We start from the raw sequence: 25,074 nt of genomic DNA on the forward strand, positions 1-25,074 counted from the left end.
CCATGGAATTCTCTAGGCAAGTAGCTGTTTCCTTCTCCAGGGAATCTTCCCTACCCAGGGATTGAACCCAGGTCTCCTGTATTGCTGTCAGATTCTATACTATCTGAGCCACCAGGGAAGCCCCTATATCACACTATTATATATAAAAGAGATAACTAATAAGAGCCTACTGTATAGCATAGGGAACTCTACTCAGTACTCTGCAATGGCTGCCCTATAATGAAAAAGAATCAAAAAAGGACAAAAAAAGTGGACATATGTATATGTATAACTGATTCACTTTGCTGGTATACTCGAAACCAATGCCACGTTGTAAATCAACTATACTCCAACAGAAATCTTAGAAAGAACTGCATGTGAATTAATTGTATAAAAAGGCTACTTTGATACAGAAATTACTCAGAAAAACATAGTGAGAAAGAGGGAGATATGAAAAGTTTGGACATTAAGCTTAGATTTCAAACCAACCAACCATGCACCTGAAAAATAAGTACTTGGTGGGCTCCTGAGCAGCAGGAACCTAGCTGTTACAAGCAGGAGTCTCGGCATCCTCCAGACTCCCTGAGTCCTAGGTGGGCCATCTGCTTGCTGTGTGACTTGCAGGAGCTGCCTAACCTCATTATGCTTTGTTGTTGTTCAGTCGCTATGTCACTATGCTTGTGTGTGTGTGTGTGTTAGTCACACACTTGTGTCCTACTCTTTGCAACCCATGGACTGTAGCCCACTAGGCTCCCCTGTCTGTGGAATTCTCCAGCCAAGAATCCTGGAGTCGCTAGCTATTTCCTTCTCCAGGGTATTTTCCCTACCCAGGATTGAACCCTGGCCTCCTGCGTTGCAGGCAGATTTTCTAACACCTGAGCCACCAGGGGAGCCCCTGACTATACTTAGTTCTTGCCTTTTCAGAATAGCAGTAATTATGCAGACTCATGAATTGTCCATGAAATAAAGAACTTAGCAAAGAACTTGACCCTGTGCCTGAACTGGTGGTTGTCAGCTGCCATCTGGGCTGGGGCCAATACTATGTAAAAAGATTGCATGTGGCATTAACCCCCATCCTTCCTGGTCAGGAGAAAGTTCTCCCTTCTCATCAATTCAAGTGTCTGATTCTAGTCATAGTTTTCAGCAGTTCCTATAAACCTCCCAGTCTCCAGCCAGCTCTTTGATGTTTGTGCAACAGCCTATGCATGACAGTATTTTTTACTCTTGACATTTCTCAATGTCATTAATCTCACAAGTTCCTAACTCAAATGTTAGCCTCATTAAATGAAACATTAATCTACCTGGAATTTTGTTTAATAACCTGACAATAATGTTAGCATGCTCAGATTATGTCCACAGATGATCATATCACAGATTGATAGTGACTTCAATGTGTTAAAGATACTTATTATTCAAAACAAAAGCTTAATAAGGCCCAGGGAGTGAAAATGCCATCTCTTTGCATTGCAGTCGGAATCTTCCAAATTCAGAAAGCATATCAGGAGATCCCATTGGCTCCATCTGTTCTTGGCTGTAAATCAAATGATCATCAGGTTAATGATGATCACTGCCATAATTTCCCAGTTATGATATTTGTATAACATGAACAAATGCAAATGGAAAGAAGCCTCATTAAGCAGATTTTTATCAGGAAAGTGGCTGTGTTTATTTTTTCTGCTTAGGGAAGAAGTTGAAAATGAAACAAAAAGATAGGCAACCTGAGTGTGCCCACTGAGTTCAGATATGTCTATTTAACAACCCTGGCCTTTTAACATGTGACTCTGGAATATCCCGTCTCTCCGTTTCCACTGATAGTCAATTAACTATTCATTATCTTCATTTTTTTTAAACAGTCATCTCACCCCCTACTCACTCTTCTGTCCCATCACTTCCTTGAGACTGCTTTTCAGCAAGACCATATCAGCAATCAAGATTTTACATTTGACATAGTTAGGAAGTTCCTTCTTGTTGTGGAAATAATACTATGTTCTTTTTCTCTTAACCTTCTGGATAATCCTTTCTGGTATGTTTTTAGCGATATTCTTTCTATTGCTCAATACTCTTTCTGTTTTCTCTGCTATTCAAACTACATGCTTCCTCTGTGTGGATATAATCCTTTGGTAACAACTGTATTTTGATGACTCCCAAATTTATAGCTCTAGACCCACAGAGCAGCTATTACTAGATAGTATCCTTGTATGTCCTACAGATATTTCAAATTCAACATGCTTGACAAGTTGCTTACCTTTTCTATCCAAATTCAGTCCTTATTTTCAGGGATTGGGCTGCCAACGATACTCAAACCGGAAATCTAGCAGTTTCTGTGGTTTCTCCTTTGCTCACACCCACCGCCCCCGCTCAGTTCTCTGTATTCACTTAGACACCAAGTCTAATCAGATTGTTCATATTACTATCCCGTATAATGCCAACCCACTCCGGTGTTCTTGCCTGGAGAATCCCAGGGACGGCAGAGCCTGGTGGGCTGCCGTCTGTGGAGTCGCACAGAGTCAGACGTGACTGAAGCAACCTAGCAGCAGCAGCAACAGTACCCCATATATGTATCCCGTATATGTGGGCACTTTTTTCTACCCTCATGGCCACTGTCTGGTTAAAGTAATTATCCTTTTTCCCTTTAACTGCTACAGCAGGCTCCTAAGTGGTCTCCCTGCTTCAGTACTTGCTCTCTGTCAAAAAGTTCTCCATATTAACAGCGGAAGGGATTCTACTAAAACACATAGCCAATACATAGCCAATCCTCTTGACCATTATCTTGTAGAAATCCCAGCTTATATGTATGCAATGTTATTTCTCTATCATTATCCAACCTCTGCAGATTTCTCCTGCCTCATATCCAGTGACCCTCCCATTAAACTCTGCCTTCCGCCCATACAAACCAGTTGTTGTCCCATCACTCAGCCATGTCCGACTCTTTGGAGCCCTATGGACTGCAACATGCCAGCCTTCCCTGTCCTTCCCTATCTCCCAGAGTTAGTTCAAACTCATGACTATTGAGTTGATGATGCCATCCAGCCATCTCATCCTATCGCCCCCTTGACCTCTTGCCATTAATCTTTCCCAGCATCACAGTCATGCCTACATTCCCTGGCACAGGACAGGTTCTTCCTCCCTCCAGCCCTTTGCCCATGTTGTTTTCTCTGCCTAGAAGCCTGTCTTCCTGCCTGTTCACTTGACTGCTCACAAGTTGTCTTCCGGGAAAGTGCTTCTCAAACTTTCGTATGCATATACGTCACCTGGAGATCTGGTTAAAATATGGATTTGTTCAGTGCATCCACGCTGGGCACAAGATTCTGTATTTCTGATGATTACTTCTGGATGACGGCAACAGTCTGGTAGATGACACTCTGACTAGGAAAGTTCTGGAACTCACTTCAGATATCACTCATTCTGGGAAGACTTGCCTGACCTTTCAAGATTGGAAAGCTTCTTTTGTTATGACATGTTGAGTATTCCCATGTATCACAGTGCTCATGGCCCTTTGTTGCTGAAGTGGAGTGAAGAGAATTCACTCAGTCGTGTCCGACTCTTTGCGACCCTGTGGACTGTAGCCCACCAGGTTCCTCCATCCATGGGATTCTTCAGGCAAGAATACTGTAGTAGGTTGCCATTTCCTTCTCCAGGGGATCTTCCCGACCCAGGGACCGAACCCAGGTCTCCCGCATTGTAGGCAGACGCTTTAACCTCTGAGCCACCAGGGAAGCCCTTTGTTGTTAGTGCCTGTTTATTATAATGTCACCACAATCGAATGGACCAACAATGTCATCATACATCACAGTGTATCCCAGACATTCTGGATCTGCTCTGGCATGCCCCATGCTGATATTGCTCCTTGCCACTGCTGCTGCTCTGTCTGCTCTTCTCCTTCGTCATCTGCAGGGCTGGCTCTCGGCTGGAGAATACTCTCGTTCTCCATGGTGCATGCATTTTCTGGCACCATCGGTGTTTTGTGCTGCTCTGACAGACATGTTCTCTCTCCTATTCTATATTCTTACACATATTGGGATGAGAGGAGAGGTACTTGAGATCCTTTCTGTCAGAGTAGATTGAGTAGAAAACACAGCTATAATTATCCAGAAATATAGACATCATGAAAATTCTTATTCATTACTGTAGTATGGGATTTTACTACTTAAACACTCTGTGTCCAATATTATTAGAAAGTTTTACACTTGTCTGATGTCACTTACATGATATGTTGGCTGACATGCTTGTAGAAACAACTCAAGTTAATCAGAAATACCTTGCCCTCTTTTCATCTAGATTATTCATCTCAAAATATCTTTAGGTTTACCAGGGATCATTAAATTTGACTACTGAAATGAGAGAAGCTTAAGATTACTCATAAACAGGTCAGGGGAAAATATGAACATAGGGGCTATACTTTATGCTTACTAATTGATCAATTACAGAAGCCAAGGTAAATTTAGGGTACCGATTGTCTTAGCTCATTATGGATAAAAATACTTTTGTTAAGAACATAATCAGACTTATAGCATTGCTTACTGGGTAGGAGGGAGAATGAGCCTTCATGAAAGTTAAAGCATTTTCTGTTCTCACTTGGATATTTTGATCTGGAGAGGAATATGCAAATGAATAAAACATGGTAATGGAATGTAATAAAGCAGAAATTGAGACATATCCACTAAGTAAGATCTCAGATAGCATACAGATTTCACTGACCATTAAAATGACTCATCAGCCAAGATTATGATATTTTTTAATCCTTAAAGTGATTATGTGATAAGTGTTACAGAGTTTGGGTTTTATTAAAAATTTTAGGAGTATATGAAAATGGATTAAAGTTTCAACTTCCTAGATTTGACATTTATTTTTAGCACGGAACAGCTCAGCAGTTTTAATGATTATTGCCAGATAATTCTGCTTTTTAGACTGATGTAGAAATAACTTTGCAAATGGTTCATTAGTTGTTTGCCAGATACTGGTGCAGGGACACTATGGAAAATGACATCTGTGGAATAAAAGACTTCCCTTAGCTCCTCACCCTTCTGCCCTGAAACATGTATTATATAAAAATATAGTAACTCTTAGTCAGAGTCCTATAAGCCTATTATTAGGCAACAAGAGAGGAGAGAGGAGGGCCGGAGGGTTTGCTAGAGTACTTGGAATTTATAACATATTAAGTATTGTCATCAGGATTAAGAAAATATGTATAGATATTGCAGTTAGGAATTAAAATGCATTTAAAAGTGTCACTGGATTCTGAAATGCTTCTTTTCACATTATGTCTTTTATCAGTAAGCAGGTATTAAAAGTAAAACTACTTCTATTAAAAAAAGGGAAAAGACATCTCAAATGCTGTGTGTGTGTATGTATGTGTATTTAATCCCAATTGCTCCTGCAATAGAAGAGACCATATTTCTCACCTACCAACAGTCCAGATAAATAGGATATAAAGGAAAGAATAAGTAAAGAGTTAGAAATTTTGGAATAAAGAGTTTTACAAACAATTATATTTCCTAATTAGGCCAAATTCTAAGTCCAATGAAAAACAAATTTCCTTGAAAAACAAAATGAGATGTTTTTCTCTGCACATAATTTAGGTGGAAATACATCCAGAGATCCAGGTTTTCTCTCCAGGCAAAAAGTAATTTGGAAAGAACTAAGCAATATGGTGTTGGTAAACAGTGGGATTTTTTTCTCATAATATGCCAGCCAAAAAAGAGTCTATAACAATTACCAAACTCCAAATTTAAGACTTTATTCAGAATTTTCTTTCTGTCCGCCAGTATAGGGAAAAAAATGTTATTAAATGGGTGCTTTTAATGCAATTTTCATTTGTTGTTAACTTTTAAAATGAACTATATTTTGCTAAACAAAACTTTTGCAGGATAACCTAAAATGGTAGAATAATTGAAATGGGAAAAAAAAATGTCTTGTGAAATTGTCCTCAGTGGCTTTCTAGAAGGTCAGTTTCAAATGCCTTTCCAAAAAGTCAGTTGATAAAGTAATCAAAATCTCTTCCATTTGATGTAGTCTACTGATAATTTAAGTATGGCAGGCATATAGTTATTGAAAAAGAATGTGGATATCTGAAAGTATCATATACATTAGGTTTAAAACTCCTAGCTCTATGGGATGATCTAAGACTATGTGCTCCATAAAGGAGGCACAAAGTACTTAAATACAAAATGATGGAGAGATATAATTTGCAAGGTTTCCAATTGTGTCCTAATTTAAAGTAACCATGTTATAAAACACTGTTGCTATGGTCCCCTTAAGGTAACTGCACATAGTCCCAGAAAGCTTTAGGAAGTAAAGTGAAAGTGAAGTTGCTCAGTCGTATCCAACTCTTTGCAGCCCCATGGACTGTAGTCTACCACGCTCCCCTGTCCTAGGGATTTTCCAGGCCAGAGTACTGGAGTGGGTTGTCGTTTCCTTCTCCAGAGGATCTTCCCAACCCAGGGATCAAACCCCAGTCTCTTGCATTGTAGGCAGATGCTTTACCATTTGGAAGGAAGTTCTTTAGGAAGTAAAGTGGTCAATAATTGAATCAGAGGAGGAAGGGCACAATATGAGCAATAACAGAATATATCAGAAATAAATCCCTGGGTTGGGAAAATCCCCTGGAGGAGAGTATGCAACCCCCTCCAGTATTCTTGCCTGGAGAATCCCTATGGCAGATGAGCCTGGCAGGCTACAGTCCATGGGGTCACAAAGACTTGGACACAACTCAGTGACCAAGCATAGTACCTATGCCTCAGAACTCTGGACTGCTGTGGAGTTCTTGGGTTCAGAGTGGGTACTAGAGGGCAGCAGGAAGACTCAACAAGTGAGTTTAGGGAAGCCTTGCTCCCGTCCTCAGTCCTTCTGAATAGGCCAACACTCCCCATTTTGCAGACCCAGGTTCCATGAAGATTATGTTTGCAAAAACAAGGTGTGAAAGCGAAAGTGAGCATCGCTCAGTTGTGTCTGACTCTTTTGACCCCATGGAATAATTCATGGAATTCTCCAGGTCAGAATACTGGAGTGAATAGCCATTCCCTTCTCCAAGGGATCTTCCCAACCCAGGGATCCGAACCCAGGTCTGCTGCATTTTGCCAGGTGGACTTTTACCAACTGAGCCAGCAGGGAAGCCCAAAAAACAAGGTGTAACCTAAATTATAGGCAAAGAAATCATTCCTCATATTGGTTTTCAAAGAAATTTATTCCCTACTGGGATTAATTAAAAATTCAACATACTTGGATACCATTGATTTAGAATTTAAGAAGGTTTTATGGCAGGTAGACAAGGTGATTCAACAAGCTGTGAAGATTCTCTCCATTTTTCCCTTAATAAGATTAAAGGATGTCATTTACAGAATGGAAGGGAAAGGATGCAGATTGGAGAAAGTAGTGCAGCCCTGGGGTTTCTTAATTTAAAAGGAATATAGGAGAATAGGTGTGGTTTATAATAAAACATCATTTTGTCACATTACTTTGATTTGGTTTTACTCATAAAATTTTTTTAAAAATTTTCAGATAATATTATGGGTGTGAAACCTTTTTGTCCAACAAAGGAAACCATGCCTTTTATAAAGGCAAGAAATATTGCTTTATTATAATTAAAGTTTTGCTTAAAGGGCAGTTTTTCACCACTTGGTCTCTTATATTCCTTCCTCACTGGAATTATTCATTCTAATGTTTCAAATTAGTGACTCTTTATGATATTCTCTTCTTTAGTTGAATCTTCCAAAACAACAACAGGGGCTTCCACAGATACTTCAGCAGTAGTTGATTTGGGTAAGCACTTAATCTGCACCAAAATTTTAAACCTTTATACTTGCACATTACTAATCCAAAAGAGAAGATGGCTTCCCTCATAGCTCAGTTGGTAAAGAACGCATCTGCAATGCAGGAGACCCTGGTTTGATTCCTGGGTTGGGAAGACCTGCTGGAGAAGGGATAGGCTCCCACTCCAGTATTCTTGGGCTTCCCTTGTGGCTCATCTGGTAAAGAATCTGCCTGCAAGGTGGGAGACCTGGGTTCAATCCCTGGATTGGGAAGGTCCCCTGGAGTAAGGGAACAGCTACCCAGTCCAGTGTTCTGGCCTGGAGAATCCCATGGACATGGGAGCCTCGTAGGTACAGTCCATGGGGTCGCAAAGAGTCGAACACCACTGAGAGACTAACACCAAACATACTAACAGTAATAGTTGGTATAGAGCAATAACTGTTCTATTCCATTAAAAATAAATCGATTTATGTAAAACACCTTTCATTTTTCCAGGCTGTACTTTGTTTAAAATAACTGAATAGTGAAAAAACCCTGAAATATGTATATATATCACAGTGTCTTCATTGATAAAGTACCTTAAAACTGAAATTGGCTATGAACTTACATTAATAACTTGAATATAAGCATATTTTAAGTATTGAATGCTTGTAAAAATTTCTGTTATTTTATTTGCCTCTATCTCTTCCTTGCTAATTTGTTAACCAGTGCCTAGATGGCAATGTTTTGAATCTGATTGAAATGATCATTGTAAGATCATGTATTATGAAGATACTTTTAAGAATTAGGAGTGTGTTCAGTCTTAATTATGAAGGCTCATGGAGCATATAGGACTTCCCTGGTGGCTCAGACTGTAAAGCGTCTGTCTACAATGTGGGAGACCCGGGTTCGATCCCTGGGTCAGGAAGATCTGCTGGAAAAGGAAATGGCAATCCACTCCAGGACTATTGGCTGGAAAATCCCATGGACAGAGGAGCCTGGTAGGCTACAGTCCATGGGGTCGCAAAGAGTCGGACACGACTGAGCAACTTCACTTACTTACTTACTTATGGAGCATATTATCTAAATTGACTTGATAATGCTCAAATTCAAATGAGTATTTTTTGTTTGGTTCTTTTTAGTGAGTATCTTTGCAACAACAGACATAGCTCAAGGCAGCCTGGAAACCCACACTAATGGCAACAGGGCTGTCTTGCTTTCACATGCCCTTTGAGGCTGCATTCTTTCCAGCTCTCTCTCAACGACTGATCATCATGATTTTATGTCTATGGAATAACTATAGATATTTTTTAAAAAAATTATAAAGTGGACTTCTGAACATAGTTTTCATATTCTTTCCATCCTTTGTTGCTATGACCTGGCTTGGAGTTACACAAAGTCTACCTTTAGATACTTTTATGGGTCCATGCTGTGAATTGCCATCTAGAAATACAGCACTGTAACAATAGCACTTACCATCTACCATCATTCTTACATCATTGAATCCCTGTGTGTTGCACCTGCTAAGCTTTGTGAAACCTCCAAAGTCCAACTAATAGATTGCAGTGCATATAATGGAAATTATGTGAATTCACAAGTTTGCCAAATGTGGATGACAAATAGATTCACTGCAGCAGGGAATATGATTATACTCAGTTTGACATGGGGAAGTCTGGAGAGATAAGCTCCTTTGGCCAAGACAGCAGGAGAAAACATGGCAGTAAGGAAACCCCACCTTCTGCCTGTAATAAGCATGTAAGATAGTCAAAGTATATGTCAGCATCCTGCCAAAACATGAGAGATGCTATCTATAACTGTGACCCTGTTTCCCCTCACCCCACACCACCCCCTGTGGTTTCATCACCAAGTTGTCCAGATACTGTGTTCCATGTGCTGCTTAACTCACGTTTAACTCAAGATTAATTGGCAATGAGTGGCCAAGAGACTCTGATTATATGTGCAGTGTTGAGAGCATGAACGTGTTAACTTTCATAAGGTTCATGTGAATTTAAATAAAAGTGAGAAAATAAGAGGTGTGATCAAAGAAGAAAAACATGTTGTTGGATGAAATTTGGAAGCAGATGGTGAATTGATGAGGCAAATACAGTAAGACAGAGTGATTGGTTACCAGAAAGTGCATCTAGCTTTTCCTAATTAAAAAGAAGAGATTTAACTACTTCATTGTACTCTTACCCCTAATAAAAGAGACTTTTACAATGTCAAATCTCACTATTTATGTTATTAGGAAAAGTAGAGTTTTAGCAGTTCAACTAGGTAAAGAAAGGAAGTGGGAGTAGACCAGTTGCTATAGAGATTCTAAACAAAGCCATGAAATGAAAAATGAAATACAGAGATAGCACTAAAGAAGCAAGCAATATAAATGTTTAATAGGAAGAAAAGATTCAGAATCTGAAAAATACAGGATAAGTTGAAATGGCTTTGCATTCTAAAGGTAGGCTGTGCAGCAATGCTTCACATTACGTTCACAAATGCAGGTCTTTACTCTTTGTAAATAATACAGAACAGTCATGGTATCCATTCCCCCATGCTGCCCTGTGACCTTCAGTTAAAGTATTGCTTTCATCTTTTTCTTTATTACTTGACATCTAATCATTTTGCCAAGTCATCTTTCTTTCTTCTCCGTTATTTGGTGTATTCATTTTCTGTTGCTGTGTAACCAATTATTGCAAACTAAAACAATGCATATTTATTTGGTCATATTTCTGTGGTCAGGAGTCTAGTAGCTGGGTCCTCTTCTCAAGGACTCAAGAATGCAATCGAGGTGTCAGTTGGGCTGTATTCACGTCTGGAAGCTTGACTAGGGAAAAATCTGCTCCCAAGCCAATTCGAATTGTTGTCAGAATTCATTTCCCTGTTGCCATATGAGGGCTCAAGTGTTTTTCTGGCTGGCAGCTGGAGGCTGCCCTCATGTCCTAGAGGACACCTTTAGTTGCTGGAGGTCACATTCTCCTAGAGGTAATCCACAGTTTCCTGCCAAGTAAATTTCTCAGCATGGTCTCTCAATTTATGAAGCTACTAGAAAGAAACTCTAGCTGAAGTCTGCTGAGTCTTAAATAATGTAATGTGAACAGAAACTGAAATCTCATTGTATTATTCTGTTGGTTAGAAGCAAGTCACAGGTCTTGCCTGCACTCTGTGGAGGGAAGTGTGCAACAGTGTGGACAGCAGGGAGGGTGAAAATCATGGGGCCACCCCGACTACCCATCTGCCACACCTAAAGTCCATACTTTCATCACACACCTCTTACAAGATCCATTTGTCTCTTTAGACATCCTGTACCCCCTCCATCCTCTGTCTCCTTTCACTCAAAGGACTGATTCCAAAGCACACTCTGTAAAGGCTCAAAATAATCATCAAAGACATTCCAACTCCCCTTCCTGAAAGATAAGGAGTAATAACAAATTTTAAGACAGCATCAGCAAGGGAAGTAATCAGAACATTCTTCCAGGCAATATATCTCCTCCGTGTAGGAGCCATCTCTATTTCACAGACCTTTAGTGAAGCCTCACATTTGGACAATGGGAACAAAGGCAACCCTCACACAGGGTGTGGGGCTGCTGCTGCTGCTAAGTCGCTTCGGTTGTGTCCGACTCTTCACGACCCCGTGGACTGCAGCCTACCAGGCTCCTCTGTCCATGGGATTTTCCAGGCAAGAGTACTGGAGTGGAGTGCCATCACCTTCTCCGGGGTGTGGAGCAGAGGAGCACAAAGGAAGGTGGTGAGATCCTAGATCTTTATCTAATGGGATTAATGTTTTCTTATAGCTGGAAGAGGAAAAGCAAATGGTAAGGAGCTGCTGCTTCTCTCTGCTCAGCATTTGTTAGAATAAGAGAGTTTCTGTTTCCCCACACTCTCAGGTCCTAGTGTTTCGGGACCTACGGGAGAACTGCTACTGCACTGCTAGGTTTCAACTATCCTGAGCCACATGGAAGTGAAAGGAAGCAATCTGAAGTTTACTTTGTGACCCTAAATCAACTTGGGAATCAAAGCCTTAATATTCAATTTCATTTTCTCTTAAAAATCTTCTTCCAATGACTTAAAAATACCCCTTCTCAGAAATTCTCAGTGTGAAAAGCTGACCACTCCTACAAGTAGTGATGTTGGCTTTTAACCTCGAGTTAAGAAATGTCATCCTTGGTGGTCATAATATAGCTGCTCTTGCTACTTATTACATCTTTATGTTGGATTTTATATTGATGTCATTTTATTTCTAGGAACCTCAGCTTGTATTGCTCTTTAGGAAGAAACATATTTTTGACTAAATGTATTGATAAAAGGAAGTCATTAAAAAATGCATCTTGGTACAGAATTTTACTTTTACAGAAATATTTTCGTATCTCACTTGACCCTAAGAGCAATTAGATGAAGAGATCAGAGGCAGCTGATATGAACCCTGCTGCTGCTGCTGCTGCTGCTGCTGCTGCTGCTGCTGCTGCTGCTTAGTCACTTCAGTCGTGTCCGACTCTGTGCAACCCCATAGGTGGCAGCCCACAAGGCTCCGCCGTCCCTGGGATTCTCCAGAAAAGAACACTGGAGTGGGTTGCCATTTCATTCTCCAATGCATGGAAGTGAAAAGTGAAAGTGAAGTCGCTCAGTCATGTCTGACTCTTCGCGACCCCATGGACTACAGCCTACCAGGCTCCTCCGTCCATGGGATTTTCCAGGCAAGAGTACTTAGAGTGGGTTGCCATTGCCTTCTCCAGATATGAACCCTACTTTATAGGAAATAGTCTCAGAAAGGATATGCAATTGCCCAGGGAGTGGGTGAGTGTTAGTTGCTCAGTCGTGTCTGACTCTTTGTGACCCCATGGTCTGTTGCCTGTCAGGCTCCTCTGTTCATGAGATTTTCCAGGAAGGAATACTGGAGTGGGTTGCCAATTTCTTCTCCAGGGGATATTCCTAACTCAAGGATTGAACCCTGGTCTCCTGCATTGCAGGTGGATTCTTTACCATCTGGGCCACCAGAGAAGCCCTATCTAGGGGTACCCAGGCCAAAAATGACTAAGGTGCCAGTAAATGCAGGCTGCAGCTTTACAGAGAAAGCTCTTCCATGTATTTCCTGACTAGAACAGATGAGCTCTTTGCAAAATGGAACAGGCACCGAATCCAGAGGAAAATGGAAAGAAGGGCTGTTTTCCTTTGGCTCTTATGGGAACGTGATTTTAATTAGTCATTAATGTAGACATATACTTAACTTTAATAAACATAAACTGACTGAATTGCATTTACCTTTTAAAAAGAAGGCGCCTGTGTCAAGAAAATATCATTAGTTCTTTCATATGTCAGTAGAGTTGGTAATTATGCATTGTTTTATTGAGCAGTCTGATAAGCACATAAATCACTCGAAATGTCAACACACATATGTGTTGATTTTGGCTGCCGTACATAACGCTGCCATTACTTTTGTCCTCAAATATGAGAAAGAACTTACAAAGATAGCTTCATGATCAATTTTAGTGTGGATTTGAAATGGTAATATCTAAACAAGGAGGGTCATTTTCAGTGGGAAAAGACAAGTTGCAGACAGGTGTATCCTGTATAGTCAAATGACAACACTGTACCTAAGAGAGGTCCTGAGAGATTCAGAGTAATCCAGTTTGGGACCCCAGCCAGGGATCTATTTTGCTTTATAGTAGACATTGGTTACATTATAATAAATGTCATTTGAGATTTTTCATAATAAACTATATGATATATAGTTAATTGTTATATATATATAAGCTATGTGCGACATATATAATGATATTTAGGTATGTATTCCCTGGTAGGAGCTGTAAAACAAAAAAATTTTAACCCAAAGAAATATGAAAAAGAATGTGTTACATGTGTTACATTACTCTTTCCAGATTCTTTGTTAAATATGTAATTGTTTCCTCCTCAGAGACTATAACAAAAATGTGGCAGTTTGGATACAAGTGATGAGTCTGCTTATACTGGACATATATATGGTTAATGAGGCATAGTTGCAGTGACCACTGAAAAGATTAAGCTGTAAGAAGCAAATACTTTGAAATATAAGCCACATATACACAAAGGATCTGCACTTTTCAGAAATGGAAAATTGATTTTTAGCAGCTGCTTTCTTTTCTGGCATACCTAAAATGTGTTATAGGAAATTTCTCCCTAGATGAAAAATTGGCTATATATTTTGACAAATAATAAACATGAAAAAGTCAGCATACTAAAGTCACCAGAAATTAAAGATAGAATTCCATTTGGTAACCTGGCTAAGTGAAAAGATTTCAATTTGCATCATACTATATAAATATATGGTATTTTTTTCTCAAAGGTATACAGTGCTACTGAATTGCTCACAAGCTAGGTATTGGCAATAGATTTTATGCTACTGAACACTAAACAAGAAGAAAAAATGCCATTTGAAAATGGAGTGATTTATATAAAAATTGATAGCTGGGACTGCCCAAATTTAGAGATAGACCTAAGAAGATTGAAAAGCAGAAATGTAGTATTAAGCAGTGGGATTAGGCATTTTACCAAGAACCTAAAATCCAGAGATGTTAAAGGTTTTGTTCAAGTAGAGTACATGATAAAATCTTAAGTGCCTTTCCTTTTTAAAAGAGCACATTAAAGTTAAAATCTAAATTCCTTATAGGCTATATATTTCTTCATTTACTAACTATGGCAGGTGACTAAGAAAAGCCCTTCACAAATTGTTCAAACCTTCCATTCCAGCCTCCTCTCCTAAGGTTCTTCTGCCATATATTCTAGCCACAAGAAAATCATCCTCCTGTAAACACAGAAAACTCTTTGAAGATATTACACATTTGCAAGTACACTTTTCCTTGTCTAGAATGTTCCTCCCTCCTTTTCTCGCTGTCTAACTCATAAGCATCCTTCAATATTCGGGCCCACCTCTGCTCCGCTGGCTCCCCACAGCTCCTGGCACCGTTCCCCTGCCTCCAGGGGTCCATGCTGCTGCTGCTGCTGCTGCAAAGTCGCTTCAGTCGTGTCTGACTCTATGTGACCCCATAGACAGCAGCCCACCAGGCTCCCCCATCCCTGGGATTCTCCAGGCAAGAACACTGGAGTGGGTTGCCATTTCCTTCTCCAATGCATGAAAGTCACTCAGTCGTGTCCAACTCTGTGCGACCCCATGGACTGCATCCCACCAGGCTCCTCCATCTGTGGATTTTCCAGGCAAGAGCACTGGCATGGGGTGCTATCGCCTTCCCCACAAGGGGGTGGGGGTCCATACCCCTGCTGTAATCTATGTGGTCCAAGTCTGCTTCTCCCTTGACACCAGAGTTCCACGAGGGAATTTTAGTCACCGGAGTGCTTAGCACATAGTAGGCATTCAATAAATGTTGGATTAATGTTGGATAAATGGAGTAGAAGACGAAATTTAATAGAAGTGGTTATTTTCGATTAACATGTAGCATAGGGAGTCAGAGATTTTCTAATAAAAGGAAACTTGAAAATCCTCTAAAACTATATGTCTCATTTTACAAGTGTATTCAAGGAGGTTAATTACATAAGGTTACCAAGCTAGTATACAGCAGATTAAAAATTCAAATCCGTATCATCAAACTTTAATTCTATATTATAAACCATCTGATGAGATAACTTTGTTATATAAGCTATATCTTGGTTACTTGGAATTTTTCCAGTTCATAAACATATAAAAATGTTGCAAGTATTAGTGAGTACTTGATGACTGATCTGTTATACAAATTATTGTGTTTTGTTTTGCTTTTTTTAAATCATTGGAGTAGTTTGCTGGTTTCCTTGGTGGCTCAGATAGTAAAAAATCTGCTATAATGCAGGAGACCTGGGTTCAATCCCTAGTTCAAGAAGATCCCCTAGAGAAGGGAATGGCTACCCATTCCAGTATTCTTGCCTGGAAAACCTCATGGACAGAGAAACCTGGTGGGCTACAGTCCATAGGATCACAGAGAGGTGGAGATGACTGAGGAATAACACTTATTTTTTAGAATATATTGTGTCTATAATACATATTATATATAATAATATAGTATATAATATATGAGATACATACATTTTACACATGTATTATGTATAAAATAATAATACAAGACTGTACAAACAACTGTTAAGAGCAGATGTAAAAGTGCATGAATTAATGTACTGAATTTTAAAGTAAAGAATTAAACTTTTTTTTTAACTAGCACTAGTGAAGCAACTTAGCAGCAGCAGCAGTAGCAGTGAACTGAAAGTGAAGTCACTCAGTCGTGTCCGACTCTTTGCAACCCCATGGACTATATAGCCTACCAGGCTCCTCCCTCCATGGGATTCTCCAGGCAAGAGTACTGGGATGGGTTGCCATTTCCTTCTCCAGGGGATCTTCCTGACCCAGGGATCGAACCCAGGTCTCCTGCATTCCAGGCAGACGCTTTAACCTCTGAGCCACCAGGGAAGCCCAGACACGAGACAAGTGAAATACAAAAAATAATCAAGACACTTCAAGCTAACATAAAATCAGGGTCAGTTTATTTATTTCAAAAAGTTTATTTATTTCAAAAATAAAATTTTTTATTTTAACCCAAACTTGATTTCAGGAACAAGAATAAGCAAGACATTTTAGAGCAGAGAGTGTATGGCCTTTATTTATTTCTTTGGTATACAAAAATTATTCATTTCCCCAAAATTTCTGGGCACAGCACCAACATACAGGCATTACAATTAAATTCAATTAAATCCTATCACTGAAAGCCCATACTACATATTTACAACAAAGAGTAAAGAAAAACAATGGGAATTATTCTTAAGGAATATTTTGTCCAATCAAAATATACCTTCTATTTTTCCTAGTAGGTATGCCTCACTGAGACTTGCTAAATTGTAGAAAAAATTATGCCAGAACAGAAAACTAGTGCAGTGCCTTATATTGATTATGAGAGATTTTTATTATATGTATTTCTGATTATTTTTTTCCAGAGTAATCAGCATAAGAGGGAATATAACCTACCTTAGCATGAAAAAGAATCTGCAGACAGCAAGCAGAAAGATCCTTCCCAGTCTCCTGCATTCTTCCTTTTACTTAGTCTGGAATGGAAGAAGATGGAGCAAGGAAGTGTTTGAGGAGTAAATCAATGAAATTTTTAAATTGTAGAAAGTATAGTCTTTCCATGTACGTTTGTGTGTGCATACATCTTTGCTTAGTACTGTGATGTGTGACACATGTGGGTTCATCATAATATGCAGTCTGTCATGGGCAGCTTAGAAGCTGCCTGGTTGTGAATGGGTTGCCACTGATGCCAAGGAACAGGTGGAAGCACAGATGACATCTGGTAGAGCACTTTTCAGGGCCCTCTGCTCCTCACTGATCTGGATGGAGTTCATCAGTGTGGTGGCTTCTCTGGCATTTTACTTCTGTGTACTTTGAGCCCCCACAATCGCGGGAAGTCGATGCATAATCACAGCAGTATCCCTGAGAGTCCCACTCTTTGGACTTTATCTTATTCCAAGACAAGGGACATATAAAACCCTGTCAAATGAACTTTGGGTCATATCCAGCTATTCCTCTCTCATGCCGTATGCAGCGTTGGACAAGAATTCTCTTCAGCCTTTGAGCTGATTCCCTGCGTGATATTCCAGCCCTTACCAAAGTCAGCCTCACCAATAGTCCCTAAGAAGAGAATCCAGTCACTGAGGGGACATAGTCTTATGCCCCGTCCCTGTTCCATGATATACAGTGTTTGGAACTTTACCTGTTGTTTTCTAGAAGACCTCTGCAAAGCCGCTAGCAGTCCCCATTTGATACCCCTTCATTCACTCTACTTGTATAGTACTGCTTCAGTTCAGTTCAGTCGCTCAGTCATGTCCAGTTCTCTGTGACCCCATGAATCGCAGCACGCCAGGCCTCCCTGTCCATCACCAACTCCCGGAGTTCACTCAAACTCACGTCCATCGAGTCAGTGATGCCATCCAGCCATCTCATCCTCTGTCATCCACTTCTCCTCCTGCCTGCTTACACAGTACTTATTGTTGGACATCTCTGATATCTGCAGCTTTCTGCCACAGGTCTCTTGTCTTCTCTTACCCTTAGTTCAGTTCAGTTCAGTTGCTCAGTTGTGTCCGACTCTTTGCGACCCCATGAATAGCAGCACGCCAGGCCTCCCTGTCCATCACCAACCCCCGGAGTTCACTCAGACTCACGTCCATCGAGTCCGTGATGCCATCCAGCCATCTCATCCTCTGTCGTCCCCTTCTCCTCCTGCCCCCAATGCCTCCCAGCATCAGAGTCTTTTCCAATGAGTCAACTCTTTGCAGCAGGTGGCCAAAGTACTGGAGTTTCAGCTTTAGTATCATTCCTTCCAAAGAAATCCCAGGGTTGATCTCCTTCAGAATGGACTGGTTGGATCTTCTTGCAGTCCAAGGGACTCTCAAGAGTCTTCTCCAACACCACAGTTCAAAAGCATCAATTCTTTGGCACTCAGCCTTCTTCACAGTCCGACTCCCACACCCATACATGACTACTGGAAAAACCATAGCCTTGACTAGACGGACCTTACCCTTGGGTCCCCAAAATTCCATCAGCCACACTTAACATGCTATCTCCCAAGACACTTAAGACCAACTGGCCTGACTTCATCTCTTTTCATTGTCCCTATGTTTATCATCTCTCTGATCCAGCCTCTTTAGTCAATGTGGAGTTCACATTTGCAGAGTCCATCTTTCTAGCCCTTGCAAGAGAATCCAACCCATACTGCTTCACTTAGTCTTCTGATTCTGAAACTTACTTGGCAAAATGACATTGGGCTTGATATTCTACTAGTTTCTCCTACGTGTCCCCACATCTTTACCTACCTGCTTCTGAGCTAGATGTGTTAACTCACTCTTATTCCTGAGGGCTGTCATTGGCTGTCATTTTGGTGCTCATTACCTTGATGAAAGCTCTGATTAAATTGAATGAACAGTGCAAAAAAGCAAGAGAGACCCTGCCCTTTCACCTATCAGATTGTCCCTGGGTTTTCCATTCTCACTACCACTCTTTGATTCTAGGGACCTTTCCTTCATTCTGTATTACTGACAAAGCATTAAAATCATTCTCATTAATTTTTTTCCTGCCAAAGTTTGGCAGTGCTGCCGAATTCACGGTGCCAAGGACTATCATCATGAAATTCTTAATACTGTGTCTTAAAACTTCTCTTTCAGGAAAGTCTTTTTCTTCCCTCAACACTTCTTTACATATCTACACATCATTTTTCCTTGCTGCTAATCTCTGAAGAAAAAATGATTCTGCTGTATTTAAAAATGAACCCAGTCTGTGTTCCTGACCCAATTTCTTTCCATTTGATCTGTTTACCATCTAATAAACATGTTCTCAGATACCTAACATATGCAGACCATGCAATAAACTTGGAAGATGCAAGGATGACTAAACCATGATTGGAGGACCCTAAGGAGTGCAAAATCTAGTAGATGACAAACCTCCATAAACAGATTATTGTGAACACAGTATGGTATCTACTATGATGGAGGGATCAGCTGAACAATATAGACTGGATTGAAAAAAAGGCTTAGAGCCCCTTTTATTCAAGTTTCACATGAATGTCAAATGTCAGTGTATTAATTTTGGTGTGTAGATGTACTAATTTTGTGGCTCATTCAGTACTGAGAAAATAAAAACAAAATTTGTTGAGCATCTAGTTTTGTACTAGGCATCACGCAGTATTAGAAAAGCTGGGTTGGGAGAGGCATGGCAGTACATGTCAGGAAGGCAATAAATATTTTTTAATTACTTTCATTAAAGTTTGTTATTGTTATACATGGTTTTAAAAAATCTTTAAGGTCTGTATGTTAAATTTTGTTTTCCATAAAACTTATAATAAGAAAATGATAAAATTTATGAAAGACAATTATATTGACTTTCCTTATCTATCATTATGAAACACAAACATTTTTAATATAATTTATGAAATATTTCAGATTTCATTGTTATTTCATATGTACCTGATTTTGCTATAGCTGTCATATGCCAAAGGCAGCAAAAATCTAGAAACATGAAAACTAATTATACAAAATGAATTCAACTAAAAAGAAAATCTTTCTTTAAAACGAATGGCTCAATGTTAGTGGTATGGTTGCAGTAATGAAAAGAAGTTATGTGAAATGCCAAAAAGTAAAATGAAAGAGCTTTGATTTTTAAACACAAGTATACTAGCTTTTATTAGGCTTAGACTCATGTTGGTCAAGCAGAATTTCTTTAAAAACATTAGAAGTTGCTTAAATATGATATTTTTTCATTTGAAGATTGAATGTGTTTTGAAGGTATATTGCAAAATGGAACACATCATGTCATTATTACTGAAAACGAGATAGCTTAGCAGAGTCTATCGGAGAGGACAATGGTACCCTACTCCAGTACTCCTGCCTGGAAAATCCCATGGGCACAGGAGCCTGGAAGGCTGCAGTCCATGGGGTCGCTGAGGGTCAGACACAACTAAGCAACTTCACTTTCACTTTTCACTTTCATGCATTGGAGAAGGAAATGGCAACCCACTCCAGTGTTCTTGCCTAGAGAATCCCAGGGACAGGGGAGCCTGGTGGGCTGCCATCTATGGGGTCGCACAGAGTCAGACATGACTGAAGTATCTTAGCAGCAGCAGCAGTAGAGTCTATGCTAGCCCTCATCTCCATTCTTCTTAAGATGTAAAAACAAGGATGACTTAAGGCCTTCCCCAGGGACTACTGTGTTTTTTAAATATTTCAGTCATGTACAGAGAATAATATAATGCCTAAATCTAACAAAAGTTAGCATCATACCATAGTTACTTCATATATAGAGATATTATATGTGTCTATATATATATATACACACACATATTTATAGCAAAAGGTACATTATCAAAATATATTTACTCAAAGAAAACTGGAAACCTGTATGGCACAGAAAAGAGAGAGGGAGAGCAAAGAATCCTTCAATAGACTTACCATTATTATAGATGTCAAGCCAGACTTGACAGTTTTCAAAAACATATACCTTCTGTGTTACATGAACTATTCTAAAGTAAAAGAAAAAGGCTTCCCAAATTCTTTTATAAAATCATGATTTCCTCATACTAAAACTGGGGAAAAGTACAAGAAAGGAAATGATTTAGAATCTCACTTGTAAAATGCAAGAATGTAAAAAGCAACAGAACATTACTAAATTGAATCCATCAAGGTTTAAATATGTTTACTAATAAAAAAGAATTTATCAAAGGAATGCATAAAATGATCTTCCTAAAATAATCTACTAATGTTACTCACCAAGACAGGAAATTGAAAGTGGAAAATGTATATATCTTTCTGGTAGGAATATAAACTGATAAAATCATTTTGGAAATTGCTAAGTAAATTTATAAAATTACACATTCGTGCACTCCACAACCAAAAAATCTATTTGTTGTTTGCTATTGTTGTCATTCAGTAGCTTTGTCTGTCTGACTCTTTGTGATCCCATGGACTGCAGCATGCCAGGCTCTCCAATCCTTCAACATCTCCTGGAGTTGCTCAGTTTCATGAATTGGTGATGCTATCTAACCATCTTATCATCAGCCATCCTTTTGCCTTCAGACTTTCCATGCATCAGGGCCTTTCCAATGAGTTGGCTCTTCACATCCAATGGCCAAACTATTGGAGCTTTAGCTTCAGCATCAGTCCTTCTAATGAATATTCAGGGTTGTTTTCCTTTAGGAATGACTGGTTTAATCTTGCCGTCAAAGGGACTCTCAAGAGTCTTCTCCACCAACACAATTCAGAGGCATCAGTTCTTTAGCACTCAGGCTTTTTTATGGTCCATCTCTCACATCTGTATATAACTACTGGAAAAACCATAGCTTTGACTGTACAGACCATTGTCAGCAAAGTGACATCTCTGCTTTGTAATACTCTAAGTTTGTCATAGCTTTTCTTCCAAGAAGCAAGCATCTTTTAATTTCATGGCTGCTGTCACCATGTACAGGGATTTTGCAGCCCAAGAAAATAGTCTGTCACTGCTTCCACTTTTACCCTTATTTTCCATGAAGTGATGGGACCAGATGCCATGGTCTTAGTTATTTGGATGTTGAATTTTAAGCCAGCTTTTTCACTCTCCTCTTTCACCATCATCAAGAGGTTCTTTAGTTACCTTTCACTTTCTGCTATTAGAGTTAGATCATCTGCATATCGGAGGTTGTTGATATTTCTCCTGGCAATCTTGATTTCAGCTGGTGATTCATCCAGCCCAGCATTTCATGTGATGTACTCTGCATATAAGTTAAATAAGTATCATCGCTAAAAAAATTCTGAGTACTATATACACCAGGAAACAAGTACAAGAAGGTTAATACCATTGATTTTTTTCTATTTTTAATATTTTTAATAGTTACTCCATTTCCAGTTATTACAAAATATAGACTATATTCCCTGTGTTGTAAAATGCATCCTTGTAGCCTCTATGACACCCAAGAGCTGTACCTCCCACTCCTCCATCCCTGTATTTCCCCTCCGATCCCTCTTTCACTGGTAACCACTGGTAGTTTGTTTTCTATGAGTCTCATAGCACTGATTTTAAAAAACAAAACTGAAAATAGTTAAATATTCATATCATTAGACTAGTCATTAGACTAGGTAGATGTATTGACTTATATGTGCATGTGGAATACTACAGTCACTAAAGTAAATATGCCTTATAAACAAACATATTGATAAATCTTAGTAATATAATATTGAATGAAAAAGACAATCCCAAAATATCACTGTATGTCTCTCCTTTAAGAATTTTTAAAACGCTTAGAACTAAATATTATTTAGAGGTCCATTCATATCTAGTAGAACTGTGCTTGAAAAAGTAAGGAAACAACAGAAAATGTATGATTAGTAAACATGTTCCAGAGAAGCAGGAAAACAGTGGAAAATGCACATATAGGTATTGTCAGCATCTGATTCTTAGGTTGATTGGGTTCATGACTGCTCATTAAAGGAGACATATGTATAATCATCTCAATATGAATAGACAATAATTTGATACAATTCAGCACCTATTCATGACTTTCAAATTCTGAAACAAATCACAGGAGGTAAAGTCCTTAATATAATCAAATATATCTTTAAAAAAGCAACATCGAAAAGCATTCTCACTGCAGAAGCATTAGATACATTGTTTCAATGTCTGTGTTTTTCTTGTTGGACTACTTTTTGTGGCTGGGTGGTGGGAGCCCGGTCAGGGCTCACCATGAGGCCTGTGAGATTTTAGTTCCCCTCACAAGGATCAAACTTGTGTTCCCTGAGAGGAAGCGCAGATTCTTAACCACTGGACTGCCAGGGAAATCCCTTTTGTTGGATTACTTTTATTTATAATTTCCAACTTGAAAATACAAGATGTTGTTTTGATCTGCAAGTTAAAATAATAGGTTATATCAGAATGATTCTTCATAATTTAACTTCCAATCTCTCTAACAACAGTGACATATCTTGCTTTTAAAGCATAATTTCTACCTGATCTTTTATGCCACTTGATGTTACTTGTTAAAGAAAATGTTACTCTACAAAAGAGTTGGAGGCAATGCATTACAAGGTCACGCTTTTTCAGAACAGATGGTATTAAAAAGCATATCCAGTATTTTCTCCATAGCTTTTTTGCTGTATCTTGCTATAAGCATTTTTTGCCACATTTTCACTGCATAACTAATTTTTCATCAGGCAGTTTGACCATGAAATAACTGGTTATAGTTTTGTTTTGACAATTTGCTTTCAACTGGTTGAAATGCGTTAGTATTTCTTCTGGATAGTGACATTGTTGATGGCTTTATTAAACAGACATATGAGGACATGCCCCAAGAGTTGGTTATTTTGAAATACTTTGCATAGGAGCAGGAAGTGGCCAGAGTCAAAGGCCTGGAAGGTACAGAGTTGACACTTCCCACAGAACTTTGGAATATCAATAGACATATAACAGGATGTCAAGAACCAACAACAATGCCTAATCATTCATAATATGATATGAAGCTCAGCTACAAATATGCATCCTAGTATGGAAACAAATACTCTCTTAATGAAGGAAGAAAGTCTAGCAAAAAAGAAACAAGTGTGATGCCCAACAAAGTAATCAGCAAGCAAAAAAAAAAAGGATATTTCAATGAATGCAAAACTTTGAATACAAGAATAGGTACAACCTGCAAAAAAAGAATATGTTATATGTGTAGTATTGCTATGGGAAAAGGCAATGGCGACCCACTCCAGCACTCTTGCCTGGAAAATCCCATGGACAGAGGAGCCTGGTAGGCTGCAGTCCATGCGGTCGCTAAGAGTCGGACACGACTGAGCGATTTCACTTTGACTTTTCACTTTTGTGCATTGGAGAAAGAAATGGCAACCCACTCCAGTGTTCTTGCCTGGAGAATTCCAGGGATGGGGGAGCCTGGTGGCCTGCCGTCTATGGGGTCGCATAGAATCGGACACAACTGAAGCGACTTAGCAGCAGCAGCAGCAGCAGTATTGCTATGAATCTAATGACTTCCCTGGTGGCTCAGATGGTAAAGCATTTGCCTACAATACCTAATCAAGGCTGTGGTTTTTCCTGTGGTCATGTATGGATGTGAGAGTTGGACTGTGAAGAAGGCTGAGCGCCAAAGAATTGATGCTTTTGAACTGTGGTATTGGAGAAGTCTCTTGAGAGTCCCTTGGACTGCAAGGAGATCCAACCAGTCCATTCTAAAGGAGATCAGTCCTGGGCGTTCTTTGGAAGGAATGATGCTAAAGCTGAAACCCCAGTACTTTGGCCACCTCATGCGAAGAGTTGACTCATTGGAAAAGACTCTGATGCTGGGAGGGATTAGGGGCAGGAGGAGAAGGGGACGACAGAGGATGAGATGGCTGGATGGCATCACTGACTCAATGAACGTGAGTTTGAGTGAACTCTGGGTGTTGGTGATGGATAGGGAGGCCTGGCGTGCTGCACAAAGAGTCACATGACTGAGCGACTGAACTGAACAGTAGCTACAATGAGGGAGACCCGGGTTCAATCCCTGGGTCAGGAAGATCTCCTGGAGAAGGAAATTGTAACCCACTCCAGTATTCTTGCCTGGAAAATCCCATGAATGGTGGAACCTGGTAGGCTACAGTCCGTGGGGTCGCAAAGAGTCGGATTAACACTTTCAACACTTTTAAAATGTGTCTAGCTATGAATCTACACACATCTTAAAAGTGTTGAAAGTGTTAGTCACTCAACCATGTCCGACTCTTTGCAAGCCCATGGACTGTAGCCCTGCAGGCACCTCTGTCCATGGGATTCTCCAGGCAAGAATACTGGAGTGGGTTGCCATTTCCTACCCCAGGGCATCTTCCTGACCCGGGGACTGAACCCATGTCTCCTGCATCTCCTGTGTTCTCTACCACTAGTGC

General features: G+C 39.7%; 1 protein-coding gene and 1 non-coding gene across 3 annotated transcripts in view; one reads left to right on the forward strand and one right to left on the reverse strand.

The window, feature by feature from the left end:
- Positions 1-25,074, forward strand: part of EDIL3 (EGF like repeats and discoidin domains 3) — a 467,856-nt gene that overhangs the window by 378,890 nt on the left and 63,892 nt on the right. The gene's annotated exons all lie outside the window — the stretch shown is intronic.
- TRNAS-GGA lies at positions 16,051-16,123 on the reverse strand. The gene has a single exon. It is a non-coding gene; the product is annotated as a tRNA-Ser (tRNA).

The sequence above is a fragment of the Oryx dammah genome, unplaced genomic scaffold (assembly GCF_014754425.2).
Source record: "Oryx dammah isolate SB20612 unplaced genomic scaffold, SCBI_Odam_1.1 HiC_scaffold_5, whole genome shotgun sequence".
Lineage (NCBI taxonomy): Eukaryota > Metazoa > Chordata > Mammalia > Artiodactyla > Bovidae > Oryx > Oryx dammah.